Raw genomic sequence first — 13,244 nt, 5'->3', positions numbered from 1 at the left:
CTTATATAATCTCATAATAGCAGAAATTTAAGGACTTGATAGCTAAATTTGCACTAGAGCAGAATAAAAGAAAATAGGCTTTCTAAAAAATATTTGAGTAAATGCCATTAATTATGAATGTCATTTATTATGTTATTTAACAATTCTGAATACTTATGCATATTTTCATTTAATTTTAGCTACATTTGTTTTAATAGAAAGCCTCAACAATAAAATACTGTACTGGGACATAGTACAATAAACCAAAATTATTTCATAACCAACATGCAATTTATTTTTTTACATATTGACCTAGTAACCAAGGCTTCTCAAGGAGAAATAATACACCTAGACAATACTTTATTGGACTAGAATATTCATGACAATTCTTAGTCTCGCTGTTAGTTCAGTAATAGATTTCGCCAAAAACAATTGGTTAAACTGACCCCACATTTAAAAGATGCATTTTTATAGAAAATATTGTATCTTTTAAATGATAATAAAAAACCAAAATGTTGTGTTGAATAGCATCGGTTACCACCTCTGGGGAAGGAATCCCACTGCTTAGAAGATAGAAAATAACTTACCAGTGTCTGTCAGCACGAGCAGTAGACCCAGAATGTCAACTCATTCCATGGTTTTCAGGTATCAGTGCTGCCAAGAAAGACAACTCACACAAAAATGGATGTAATAACACTTAGTCACACACAGAAGAGACCGAGAAAGACATGTTTAGTGACTGTTGGTAGTGAGCATCAGTCCTCCATGACCAGTGGATCTCACCCTGCTCTCAAAACCTGCAGCTGGTCTGCACAGATAGGCAAAGGACCTTATTACCTTTCCCCTGGAAACAGATACGACAGTGAGGTTGGCCATGAATCATATGACACATTTGCTTAATCAGAAGAGAGAAGTACATATCAAGTCTGGATCAGGGGAATATATTCCCAAAGAATCTGCCCATCACAGGCTGTGAGGGCTCTTTATTACTTTGAAAAGGAAACATTCTGGGTCCAAAGCACATTTTTCCATGACCATGTAGCAGTTGAAAGACTATACATGTGACTGCCTTTCCCAGGAGCAAGTGTGTCGAAACAGTGGAAAAAGGGTCAGCAAACTATTGCCCCCAGGCCATTACCTACAGCAGGGTTTTGTTAATAAACATTTATTAGAGCAGAGTTATACTCATTCATTTCCCTATTATCTATGCCTGTTTTCACAGTGCAGTGTAGAACCAGAGATCTCATGGTCAGCATTGCAAGAGAGACCATTTGGCCTTTTACAGAACAGGTTTGCTGACCCCCACAGTAGAATATTACCAACTACAAAAGAATGCGATTTATGCGTATACTTTTTCTGGTTAGAGGTAAAAGCAGTTGAATATATATTTGCCAACAATTATTTTGATGTAAATCCTATTGCAAGAAAGCAAACCAGAAGTTTATTGAATCCCCAAGAAATAAAGTAATTACAGAATGTGCTTCATGAGATGTTTAAAAATCTAGCAGAGGGGCACCTGGGTGGGCTCAGTTGGTTAAATATCCAACCCTTGATTTCGACTCAGGTCATGATCTCGTGGTTCATGGGATCCAGCCCTGTGTCAGGCTCTGTGCTGACAGCATGATACCCTGCTTAGGATTCTCTCTCTCTCCCTCTTTCTGCCCCTCCCCTGTTCGCGCATGAAAGTGCACTCACTTGCACTCTGTCTTTCAAAATAAATAAATAAACTTAAAAAAAAAATCTAGCAGAAAAATCTCTTCTCTTTTAGCTGAAGGCAGGAGACAGTACTAGTTGGTCTCAAAGTCTTCCAGTCTTGAGTCAGTGACTCTCAGCATGGATGAGGAGTTTTGCTTTTAGTCCAGTCAGATATGTTTCTGCTAACCCCAGAAAATGCTTCTAAATGTGCCACGACTGACATTCTTAAAAGTAAACACTGTGTCTTTTCTTCTGGAAGATGCTATTGTTCAAATAATGACACTTCCTCTGACATTGACAGTGGCGAGTGGAGTAGAATGTCAGACTAAGATGAGAGACTATGTTCTAGTGAAAAATTGGATCAAGAATCCCCTGACACCATATCAGCATTTAACAGGCCAGACTCACCTGCCATTCCAGTGTATGCTAAAGGACAGGCAGAGAATCAATGAAACAATCACTAACAGAATTCGAGTTTTTTTTTTCTTTTTACCACCAATAGACAAAAAAAAAAAAAGAAAAAAGAAAAAAGAAAGAAGAAAAAAAACCTGGCTCTTATCTAATGGTAGCTCATAAACAAAAGGAAAAGCATGCCAAGACCTAAGAAACAGAAGAAAATATACATAATATTATGAAACTAGAAAAAATTCTTCCCCAAATGTTTTCAGGATCATAGCCCACTTTCCCCCCTCATTTTTAATTCCTCTTGTGACATTCAAGTCCTAGAAAATGTTTTTGAAAGCAATTATATTTCTAAAGTAAGTTTTCCCAAACTCCTACAGCTTAACTTTTCAGCTTAAAATATCATGTTTTAAAAGGTGTTGGCATTCAGTGTTACCTAACAAATAGCTGGGTCCTAGAAAAGAAGAAAATCTGACAATTTAAAAAGAAAAAAAATCTGTGTGTGTGTGTGTGTGTGTGTGTGTGTGTATCTTTAAATCATTAACTTATTTGAACAAAATTTAAAGAACTTTATGTGAATTACAGACTTAATTTTTCACATCAAATAATTAAAGGACACTTAGTAAATCTTACTCTTTTGAAACTATTCATTTGAACAGGAAACCCGAACCAGCTCTATGTATATCCATTTTTGCTTTTATTTTTTTTTTGAGAATTAACACACAATGTTACATTAGTTTCAAGTGTCCAATGTAGTGATTCAACATCTCTGTATATTACACTGTGCTCTCCAGAAGTGCATCTGCCATCTGTCACCATATGACACTATTATAGTATCACTGACTATTGCTTTTATTTTCCTAATTGTTAAGTGCAGCCTACTGTCATGGCAATTGCAATAATTGGATTCCTAAAAACAGAAAAAAATATTTGAAATACAACTGCAAAAATTTCTGTCTTAAAATATCTTTTGCTTCTAGCTTTGATGTATCAGGAACCAGGTGTAACTAAAAAATATTAAACACTATTATCAGAAGTTGGGCTGTACAACACTGTTAACTATGAAAGAAGGGAAATAAATGAGGTATTGTGTATGAATTTTCTTTCTACCTGGAGTTATATTCCAGATCAGGATGGAGAAAAGGAAACTCCAAACCCAGTCCGGTATTCTTCCTATATTGAAGGGACAGAGATTTGAATTTGGAGAGTCTGAAATGATTAGAACTTGTGGAACAGAATTGCCAAAGAATAGAAGACAGACTCCACAAATCTGTGGAGGGGTCTGTTTGAATCTTCATCTAAATATCCAAGTATTGACATGTACAGAAAGTACCCAAAACCAGGCAGGGGGAGAAAAGAGCTGGCAGTGTGCTACAAGCCATACAATTTCCAGAATACAGACTGGCGCTATTCAGGTTCTTAACAGGCAATATGGAGACATTTTTGAACACTCCTAGTGTTTAATAAAGTGCCCAGAAAAGGATGTCTTAGTAGTAAATAAAACCTAGAGTAAAGGTCCCTTGAGACCCATTTTATAAGCTTAAACACATAAATGACCAAGCTGATCTGCAAATAACTTCAATGCCTGCCAAAACAATATTCAACAAAATTCAGAAAGGTAACAGCATAGCATTCACAATGTATAGTATCTAATCTAATCTAAACTACTTGATAAAACAAGTTAAAAACACAGTGCAAAGATGGCCTTTTCAACAGATAATGCTGGGACAACTGAACAGTCACATGCAAAAAAGGAAGGAAGGAAGGAAGGAAGGAAGGAAGGAAGGAAGGAAGGAAGGAAGGAAGGATCTAGAGACAGACTTTACATCCTTCACAAAAATTAACTCAAAATGAATCACAGACCTAAATATAAAGTGTAAGACTATAAAACACCTAGAAGATAAGAGAAAAACCTTGGGTTTGGCAGTGATGTTTGGATATGACACCAAAGGCATGTTCCATGAAATAAATAATTGATAAGCTGGACTTCAGTAAAATGAAAAAAAAACTTCCACTCCATGAATGGCAATGTCAAGAGAGTGAGAATACAAGCCACAAACAGGGAGAAAGTATATGCAAAAGACACATCTGATAAAGAAATGTTATCCAAAGTATACAAAGAACTCTTAAAACTCAAGAACAAGAAAATAAACAACCTGATTTTAAAATGAGACAAAGACCTCAACACACACCTCATCCAAGAAGATATATGGATGACAAATAATCCCACAAAAAGTTGCCTCACATCATATGTCATCAGGAAATGCAAACTAAAATGAAATACTACTCTACACCTGTCAGAATGGCCAAAAGCTGGAACATTAACAACACAAATGCTGACAAGGGTGTAGAACAACAGGAACTCTGATTCAATTCTGTTGGGAATGCAAACAGTGTGGCCTCTTTGGAAGACATCTGGCAATATTTTGTATAAAACACATTCTTACCTTGTGATCCTTCAGTTGTGCTCCTTAAATACCTAAAGGCTTGAAAATTATGTCCTCACAAAAAACTACACACAGGTGTTATTCTTAATTGCCCAAACTTGTAAGCCATCAAGATGTCTTTCAGTAAGTGATAGACAAACTGTAGTGCATTGAGAACATGGAATATTATTCAATGCTAAAAAGAAATAAGCTATTAAGCCATGAAAAAAAAAAAAACAACCATGGAGGATCCTTAAATGCATACTATTCATTCTAATAGGCCAATCTGAAAAGATGATCTTCTATGTGATTCCAGTTATTTGACATTCTGGAAATGGAAAAATTAAGAAGACATAAAAACATGAGTGGTTGCCAGGTGTTAGGAGGGAAGGATGCATAGGTTGAGAGCAGTGGATTTTAAGGCCGTGAACCTACTTTGTGTGATACTATAATGATGGATACACTAGGAATGTATAATATCAAGACTAAACCCTAATGTAAACCATGGGCTTTGGGTAGTAATGATTTGTTAATATAGGCTCATCAATTGGAACAATGTACTGCTCTGTTGAGCAATGGTTTGTTTGCTTTTTTAAATATTTATTTACTTTGAGAGACAGAGAGTGAGAGAGCACAAGCCGGGGAGGGGGGGGGGGAGATGGAGAGGGAGAGTGAGAGAGAATCCCAAGCAGATTTCATGCTGTCAGCGCAGAGCCTGACGTTGGCCTTGAGCTCACGAAGCATGGGATCATGGCCTGAGCTGAAATCAACAGTGGAACGCTTAAACGACTGAGCTATCCAGGCACCCCGGGGCAATGTTGATAATGGGAAAAGCTATTCATGAGTGGGTGCAGGATGTATATAGGAAATCTCTGTATCCTCTCCCTCAATTTTATTGTGCACATAAAACTGTTAAAAAAAATAGTCTGTTAAAAAAGAACTTCTGGAAAACAAAAGAATGGTCAAACAATTTCCAAATTTGAGGAAAATGAGAACCTCAGAGACCCAAAAACTCTTCTGATACCTAAGATGGAAGGACATAAAGAAAACTGTAACAAGGTACACCTTAACCAAGTTGCTGAAAACTAATGATATAGGTAAGTCTTTAAAAACAAAGAAAATGATGTAATATTTTCAAATAAACAAACACAGAGCTGGCTTCTCATTAGCAACAATGCAAAACAAAGTATGATGTAAATGATGTTTTTAAAGTTAAAAAGCAAGAAAATTGTGAATCTAAAGTTCTATATGCAATTTAAATATCCATAAAACATGCTAATAAATAAAATGACATTTTTCATACAAACAAACTGAAGAAAATTTATCACCAACAAAGTTGTGCTATAAAACATATTAAGAGGAATTTCTTCAGACTGAAGGAAAATTCTACCAAATGGAAATTCAAATATACATTATTTGAAGAACACAAACATTTTATTTTTTATTATTTTAAAAAAATTTTTTTAACGTTTATTTATTTTTGAGAGAAAGAGACAGAACGTGAGGGGGAGAGGGACAGAGTGAGAGGGAGACAAAGAATTGGAAGCAGGCTCCAGGCTCTGAGCTGTCAGCACAGAGCCCGATGCGGGGCTCGAACTTCAAACCGTGAGATCATGTCCTGAGCTGAAGTCGGACTCTCAACTGACTGAGCCACCCAGGTGCCCTAGGAACACAAACATTTTAAATATGAGTAAATTGAAAATATATTTTATCATTTTGCAGTCTTTTTTATAAAATAATTCACAATTTCAAAAAAAGACAAAGTATTTTGAAGTTATATATGTAGATGGAAAAAGTATAGTCAAAAAGTAAAAATGACAGTGGTAGAGTAAATGGAGCTATACTGCCCTAAGATTTTATGCCACATATAAATGGTATAATATTACTTGGAAGCAGGACTGTGATAAACATGAATATTCTAGAGCAGTCACCACCACCATCACAACAAAAATAAAGGAATAAAGCCAATATGTCAATTGAGGAGATAACATGGGATACTAAAATACACTCAGTTCAAAGGAAAACAGAAAAAGGCGGAAATGGAACAGAGAACAAATGAGACAAATAGAAAGCTAATATTATAATGGGAAAATAAAATGCCACCAAAAGAGAAATTAAATTAAATGTACATATACAGTCTGAATACTCCCATCAAAGAGCGGAAATTGCCATGCTAAATAAAGCAAGACTCAGTTTGTTATATACAAAAGTACACATTAAATATAAAGACCTAAGTTAAAAATAAAAGGATGAAAACAGATATACCATGCAAATACTATATAAGAACATACGAGTGGCTGTTTTCATATTAGCTATTTAGATTTCAGGGCAAGGAATATTATGAGATAAAAGATTTTTCATGTGATTAAAGTGTCAATTGATCATGAAGACATAATGCAAAATAAGCATGCACTTCATAACCAAGCTTCAAAATTCATAAGACAAAAACAAGATACAAACAAATCCACAATTAGATTGGAGTCTTCAATACTACTTGCTCATTAATTAATACAACAAATACAAAGAAAATCAATAAGGATATAGGAAATTTGAGTAATACTATCAACCACATTCACATAGTTGACATTTATAGGAAACTCCACTGAACAAAAGGTAAAATGCACCTCCTTTTCAAGTTCATAGAGCTCATTCATCAAGATACGCCAAATAATTGACTGTTTTATAAGATGATTGGATTATAAAGAGGGTGTTCTCTGACCAAAGTATAATTAATTAGAACCTAATAACAAAAGGGGTGCCTCAGTGGCACAGTCAGTTAAGTGTCTGATTCTTGATTTTGGTTCAGTTCATGATCTCAGGGTTTGTAAGTTGTAAGTTCATGATGGTGCTGAGCCTGCTTGGGATTCTGTCTTGTCTCTATTCTTCCCCCGTGGGTGTTAGCTCATTCTTTTTCTCAAAGTAAATAAATAAAGTTAAAAACATTTAAAAACAAGAAACCAATAACAAAAGATATCTAAAGAATGCTTTAAAACTTGAAAATGTTTAGTAAACAACATGCCTCTAAAGAGTCAATGAATCAAAGAAGGAATCATAAAGGCAATTAGAAAATAATTTGAATTAAATGAAAATGAAATATCACAAATCAGTATCTGTAGTATTTTACGTAAGGTAGAGCATAAAGGAAACTGTATAGCTTAAATGCTTATGTTATACATAAAAAAGAGATCTCAAATTTATTTCTGCACTTCCACTGTAAGAAACTGGGGAGGAAAAGTAAATTAAAACTCAAATGAGTAAAAGAAAGAAAATAAAGACAAGAGCAAAGGTAATGAAAGAAAAAATAATCAAAATGCAGAAAAAACACTTACTAAGAAGATCATTTCATAGCATATCCAAATAACAAATCACTGTGATGTACACCTGAAACTAATAGGGTATTGTATGTTTATTATACTTCAATAACAACAACAAAAAATAGATACCATTGATAAACATCTAGTTAGAATGATTAACATAAAAGGAAATAACCACACAAAAATTACCAATATCAAGAAATAACTTGAATTCCAGATATTTAAAGGACAAAACGAGAATATTGCCAACAATTTAGAAGAAATGAACAAATCTCTTGTAAGATACAAAGTAGCAAAACTTAAATGAAATTATACTGCTTCAGAAAATCTGAATTGCCTTACATCTGTTAAGATGATAAAGTTGTAATTAAAGCCTCCCAAAATATAAGTTCTAGAACTGCAGAGGTTCACTGGTGAATTTTATTTTAAAATTTTAGGGAATAAGGGGAGACTGGGTGGCTCAGTCGGTTAAGCTTCCGACTTCATCTCAGGTCATGATCTTTGGTTCATGGGTTTGAGCCCCACGTTGGGCTCTGTGTGGACGGCTCGGAGCCTGGAGCTTGTTTCAGATTCTGTGTCTCCCTCTCTCTCTTCCCCTACCCTGATCACACTCTCTCTCTGTCTCAAAAGTAAATAAATGTTAATTTTTTAATGTAAGAAATAACTAACATATACCTTACATAAACTGTTGCAGGATATAGAGATAGAGGAAATGCTTCCTAATTATTTTTCTGAGGCCAATATTACTCTGATAGGACAGAGGTTAACCTAGATGTGGCATAGGATTCTAGTAGCTTAAACAAGAGAGACAAATACATTCTTTGGGATAGTTCACTGGTGATCCCAGAGAGAAGTAAAAAGTTTACTTTTCTCTTTCTGATTTTTAATCACCAACACTAATCATTACCAGATAAAAACATGTGATTATTAAATATTCAGCTCTTCTAAGGATGCAGAAAATTATTGAAAAGCATAACAGATTCCCTTGCTTGAATATTGCATTTGAAATGTGATATAAATAAATGTCATTTATAAATGTAATTATAAATATATAATTATATTATATATATTATATATTATATATTATATATTATAAATTTATAAATATAATTATAAATTTATAAATGTAATTACATATGCAATTCACCCCAACTTTCCAGCAATCACAATAAGATTATCTTTTGTTTATTGAGGTATAGTTGACATATAACCCTATATTAGTTTCAGATATACAACATAATGATTTGATACTTGTTTATATTGCAAAATGATCACTAAAATAAGTCTAGTTAATATCTGTCACTATATATAGTTATAAACGTTTTTTCTCGTGGTGAGAACTTTTAAGATCTATCTTAGCAACTTCCAAATATACAATATGGTATTATTAACTACAATCACCATGATGTACATTATATATCTAGGATATATTTATTTTATAACTGAAGTTTGTACCTTTCAACCACCTTCACCCCTTTTCCCCACTTTTCATCCTTATATTTGTATTTCTGTCTGACTTATTTCACTAAGCATAATGCCCTCAAGGTCCATCCATGTTGCAAATAGAAAAATTTCCTTCTTTTTATGTCTGAATAATATTCCTCTGGGTGTCTGTGTGTGTGTCTATCACTTTTTTAAATCCATTTATCCAATGATGGACACTTAGGTTGTTTCCATGTCTTAACTATTGTAAATACGTATAGCGAACATGAGGGCACAGATATCTTTTCAAGTTACTGCTTTTATTTTTGGACAAATACCCACTAGTGGAATTGCTGGACCATATGTTACTTCTATTTTTAATTTTTTTGAGCAACCTCCATACTGTTTTCCATAGTGGCTTGTTTCCATGTACATTCCCACTAATAGCATGCAATGGTGCCGTTTACTCCACATCCTAGCAAGCATTTATTTCCTGTCTTCTTGATAATAGCCCTTTACCAGGTTTAAGGTGACATCCCATTGTAGTTTTGATTCACATTGCCCTGATGATTAGTGATGTTGGGCATCTTTTAACTAACCTATTGGCCATCTGTACGTCTTCTTGGGAAAAATATCTACTCAGTTCCTCTAGTTTTTAACCAAACTATTTTATTTTGCTATTGAGTTGATGAGTTCTTCATATATTTTAGGTATTAATTCCTTATCAGATAGATGACTTGAAAATATTCTCTCCCACTTGGTAGGTTGCCTTTTTATTTTGTTGATTTCCTTTGCTGTACAGAGCTTTTTAGTTTGATGTAGTCCCACTAGTTTATTTTTGCTTTTGTTGGCTTTGTTTTTGGTGTCAAATCCAAAAAATTATCACCAAGATTCATGTTCAGGAGATTGCCACCTATGTTTTCTTCTTGGATTTTATGATTTTGGGTTTTACATTCAAGTTTTTCATCCATTTTGAGTGAATTTTTGTGTATACTGTAAAACAGTGATCCAATTTCATTATTTTGCATGTGGCTGTTCAGTTTTCCCAGCACCATTTAGAGAGGAGACTGTCCTTTCCTCCTTATATATTCTTGGCTCCTTTTTTATAAATTAATTCACCATATATGTGAGGGTCTAATATTGGGCTTTCTATTCAGTGCCATTGCCTGATGTGTCTGTTTTTATGCCAATACCATTCTGTTTGGTTACTATAGCTTTGTAATGTAGTTTAAAATCAGGAACTGTGATACCTCCAGCCTTATTCTTTCTCAAGGTTGCTTTGATTGGGGTCTTTTATGGTTCAATACAAATTTTAGGGTTGGTTGTTCTATTTCTGTGAAAAATGCCATCAGAATTTTGACGGGGATTGCATTAACTCTAGACTGCTTTGGGTAAAATGTGCATTTAACACTATTAATTCTTCTAATCCATGAGCATGGAAAATATTTCCATTTATTTGTATCTTCTCTAGTTTTTTCTTCAATGTCTTACTGTTTTCAGTGTATGAGTCTTTCTTTCATCTTCATGGTTAAATTTATTCCTAAGCATTTTATTCTCTTTGTGCTATTGTAAGTGGTATTGTTGTCTTAATTTCTCTTTCTGATAGTTCATTGTTAGTATATAGAAATGCAAAATATTTTTGCATATTCTTTGTATCCTGCAACTTTTCCAAATTTATTTATTAGTTCTAACAATTTTTGGTGGAGTCTTCAGGGTTTTCTATATATAATATCATGTTGTCTGCAAATAGTGATAATTTTACTTTTTTCTTTCCAATTTAGATACTTTTTTTTTTTTTTTACAGTTTCTTTGTTTTGAGAGAGACTGTGTGTGTGGGGGGGGGGTTGGGTGGGTGGGTGCGTGTGTGTGTGTGAAAAAGAGAGAGAGCTGGGGAGGGGCAAAGAGAGAGGGAGAGATAGAATCCCAATCAGGTTCCATGCTGTCAGTGGAGAGCTCAATGCGGGGCTCAATCCTACAAACCATGAGATCATGACCTGAGCTGAAGTACAATGTCGGACACTTAACCAACTGAGCCACCAAAGTACTCCCAATTTGGATACCTTTTATTTCTTTTTCTTGCCTAATTGCTCTGTCTAGAACTTCCAGTACCATGCTGAATAAAAATGATGACAATAGACATCTTTGTTTTGTTCCTAATCTTAGCAGAAAAGCTTTCAGCTTTTAACCATTGAGTATCACGTTAGCTGTGGGTTTATCATATGTGACCTTTATTGTGCTGAAGTACTTTCCCTCTATACCCATTTTATTGAGAGTTTTTATACTGGGTATCGATTGCATTTTCTACATGTTCTGTATATCTTATTGTATATATAAATATCACTAAAATCTGAAGACTATATTATTGTACTCTTCTTTGCCAACTTAACCATTTATATGATTCTAATATGTGTTTATGGAATTAAAATCCTTCAAATTATTCAAAGTATACTTATGTACACCTAAGTACCAAATGAAGTTTTAAAAATACTTCTGTCTTCCTCCTTTACTACTTTACTATTTCACTTTTAATCTGTAAAAAACCTAATGCACTACTTGGTATACTCAATGTTCAAGGAGTGCTTGGGCCAGGGCCTGGGTGCATCACTTACCTTGGGTGCACAAATGCAGAAGGTGATTATTTATCATAATCAAGATAAATATTTTAATGTAATATTTTAACAAATCACATTTTAAATTAAAAACCCAAGGTAAACAATAAGGGCAGGATGAATAAAGATACTGAATTGAACTGCATGTTTTTATTCATTCTTCCTGAACAAAAATTGTATTGTTAATGAGCCATTATCCATTACCTTAGTCTTACAAGTATAACTGAGATGGTTCTTTTGGACAGTGAATGAAAAATAAGAACAATTTAATTTCTTCTGTGCTATGCAGAAACCAAATTTGGAACTCAAAGGTGGAAAATCAAATTTCTATTTCTATTGTAAGAATAATATTGTATCATTTGAGATGTTTCTTATCTGTGTTAGTAAGGACAATATTTATAAATCACAAATAAATCCTCTAGACTTCCTTATTTTAAAAGGTATTTGAATTGCATTGGCTTTTATTTACTGACAGTGTTAAAAATGGAATGTTCATCCATTTATTTTTAGTAATCTGCAGGCTTACCAATTCAGGGAAACTTCCTATAATGCTCCAGTTCCACTGTTGGGTCACATTAAGGCAGAAAAAACTGTCAGGGAACTATATATGTACAAGATGTGTGGGTTAAGTAAGTGGAGGGAAAAATATTTTAAAACATTCTACTTTGAGAAACCTACAACTGTATTTATTATAGTACACTAAATTAACTATAACTTGGCTGTTTAAATTGCAGCCCTTAAAATCATATTTTTCTATGTTTCAATGTAAATGCTTTAATTGTACACATTACCAATGAAATATGGGTATAAGGAGCTTCTTTGAAACCAAATTACATAAGATCTCAGAGACCATGAATGTTACTTTATACTTGTAACAAAAGTAAATCAGTCAGTGATTGTGAATTTGAATATTTTTCAACTCTTGAATATTAAATATCCTAATGTGCATCTGTCTCTGTGTTAAAATATATATACATACATATATATATGCTAAAATAGCTGTGTTAAAATATATATACATAAAATATCTGTGTTAAAATATACATATATATAATATGATATATATATATTGTATATATATAATATATATATATGTACATAATGTACTCAGCATATTTTAAGAAGATTTTGAGGCCAATAACTATAAAACAATACCTAAGTCACAAAGCTACTGACATTGTTACTGAGATTCTGATGTGTCTGAGGCTGAGGGCATAATATCAAAATAGAGGTATCGTATATGAGTATTGTCTTTTGCATATTTTATGTAAAAACTTGGCTTTTACTATGTGTGAGCCTGGTACAGTTTTAATGTGAGCTTCACAATTGAATGCATCACCTCTATTTTCCTATATCTCATGGCCTTTTTATACAAAGCAAGGTACTGCTAGTACAAT

The sequence above is a fragment of the Lynx rufus genome, unplaced genomic scaffold, assembly GCF_022079265.1.
Source record: "Lynx rufus isolate CCGP_SWC_20201006 ecotype Redwood Valley unplaced genomic scaffold, mLynRuf1.p SCAF_4, whole genome shotgun sequence".
Lineage (NCBI taxonomy): Eukaryota > Metazoa > Chordata > Mammalia > Carnivora > Felidae > Lynx > Lynx rufus.
Note: the sequence above shows the minus strand (reverse complement) of the source record.